Below are 2,500 nucleotides of genomic sequence, written 5' to 3' on the forward strand. Positions count from 1 at the left end.
GTCTCGTTCCGTTCTTCCCTTCAACTGGCCTGCGGGGGGCGCCGTGCGCGCGGACCGGCGTCCACCCCTGGCCGCTCCGGGACTTTGCATTCAAATGGGTGGGGTGTTTTTCATTTTTTTGCCCTTTTTTTTTCCACTCCCCCCCTCTCAATCGTGTATTACCTCGGCTGGCCAGCGGGGGGCGCCGCGGCGGGGACACGGGCGGACCGGGTACATTTCATCTGTTTGGGGCGAGTGCTTTTTTGAAATTTTTTTTTATCTTTAAGTCTCGTTCCGTTCTTCCCTTCAACTGGCCTGCGGGGGGCGCCGTGCGCGCGGACCGGCGTCCACCCCTGGCCGCTCCGGGACTTTGCATTCAAACGGGTGGGGTGTTTTTCATTTTTTGCCCCTGTTTTTCACTCCCCCCCTCTCAATCGTGTATTACCTCGGCTGGCCAGCGGGGGGCGCCGCGGCGGGGACACGGGGGAGGGTTCATCCGGGCGGACCGGGTACCTTTCGTCTGTTTGGGGCGAGTGCTTTTTTGAAATTTTTTTCATTTTATTTTTGTCCTCCCTTCGACCGGCCAGCGGGGGGCGCCGCGCGCGCGGACCGTCGGGGCCCGGGGCCCTGCGTCCCACTTACTTTCGCCCGACGGGAATCGTTTCTTTTGTTTTTATCCGAGAGGACACACGGAATCTGCACCCCCCGCAGTGGCGTCAGGCGGCCACCGGGGGGCGCCGCGGCGGGGATCGGGGGGGGCGCCCGGGAGCCGCCTGCCCGTCCGCTGGGCCAAGGGGGCCGGGGCGGGTCACGCGCCGCCGTCCCCCCCCGATCGTCTCGCTCCGAGCCGCCTCTGGCCACCGGGGGGCGCCGTCGGGTGGCGCGGGGGCGCCCCCGCCGCCCGCCGCCTCCCCCCGCACGCGTCGGGCCTCCCCCCGGGCCCCCGCGGGCCGGGGGACGCGGCCGGCGAGCGTCGGACTCCAGCGCGGAAGTGTCGCGGATGAGTGCGGACCGGGGCGCCCGCGGCCCAGCGGCACTTCCAGGGGCTCGGGGAGGAGATGGTTGAAGCCTGGGTGAAGCGCGCCCTCGGCCGTCCGTGTCGCTACCCGCCGGAGAACACCTCCGCCGGATCAGTAGGTACCAACGAGGCGAGCGAGAGAGCCGGGACTCTGTCCGGGGCCGAAAAGCCTGTTTCCCTGGAGCTTTTGCGAAAGGACCCGTGACAGAAGATGCGCGGAGCTCAGAGATCAGCATGGGCAGGGCCTTCTTGCATCCGATTTTGCCCAGGCAGGGCTCCAGGAACCGGGTTACAAAAAGCAAAAAGCCCTGGAGCTCAAACGAAAGGTTTAGTGACAAGATAGCCGTGGAGCTCCGATAACAGCATGGCAGGACCAGGATGGGGCCTATAAAGGGTCCACGGCGGGCATCCGTTGGAGCCCGACGTACGGGCCGGGCACGTCTCCTTCTCCCCCGGAGGCAGCGCCCCCCGGCGGGCCAAATCGGGTACTGCAATTTGTGGAAGTTTCGCAGATGAGTGCGGACCGGGGCGCCCGCGGCCCAGCTGCACTTCCAGGGGCTCGGGGAGGAGACGGTTGAAGCCTGGGTGAAGCGCGCCCTCGGCCGTCCGTGTCGCTACCCGCCGGAGAACACCTCCGCCGGATCAGTAGGTACCAACGAGGCGAGCGAGAGAGCCGGGACTCTGTCAGGGGCCGAAAAGCCCGTTTCCCTGGAGCTCCTGCGAAAGGACCCGTGGCAGAGCAGGCACGGAGCTCGGAGAGCAGCAGGGCCGGAGCTCGGAGAGCAGCAGGGCCAGGGCTCCCTCCCTTCCATAGGCTGCCCAGGCAGGGCTCCAGGAGCCCGGTACCAGCTCTCCCCGTCCGACAGCCTCCTCTCTGGAAGCGGAGAGCGGACGCAGTCGGGCTCCCGGACCGGGGCCCTGGGAGAGGGTTTGGGAGAGCCCTGCCGGGAGCCACCGGGACGGGCCCGTGCGGACGGGTGCGCGGCGCCCCCCGGCGGTCGAAGGCGGAACCGCGGAGGTCTCTCTATCTCTCTCTCTCTCTCTCTCTCTTTCTCCGGGACTCCCGGCCTCCCGTTCCCCCGACTCCCCCTTCCGAGGCCGAGACGGGGCAGCGCCGGGCGTCCGGCGGAGCCCGGCGCCAGGCCCGGCCCGTCCCCCTCTTCCCCCGGCGGCAGCGCCCCCCGGCGGGCCGAATCGGGTACTGCAATTCGCGGAAGTTCAGCCGATGAGTGCGGACGGGCACCCCTCGGGCCGGGAGGCGGCTCCAGGAGCCCGGGGAAGCGTCGGAGGACGCTCCGCGAGAGCGTCGCGCGCGCCGCCCGTCCCGCTACGCCCGAGGGAACCGGCCAGAGAGCATCACAGGTGGCGAACAGAGTCAAGCCGGAAAAGAGAAAACGGAGGGCTGCGGTTGACGCGAGAGAAGGGCCCCACGTCTCCCATTTCCGCAACCCGATCGATGTGGCACCCCGCGCCCCGGCGGGGAGGGACGATCGCTCGGCCGGA

The sequence above is a fragment of the Pseudophryne corroboree genome, unplaced genomic scaffold, assembly GCF_028390025.1.
Source record: "Pseudophryne corroboree isolate aPseCor3 unplaced genomic scaffold, aPseCor3.hap2 scaffold_3030, whole genome shotgun sequence".
NCBI classification, from domain to species: Eukaryota; Metazoa; Chordata; class Amphibia; order Anura; family Myobatrachidae; genus Pseudophryne; species Pseudophryne corroboree.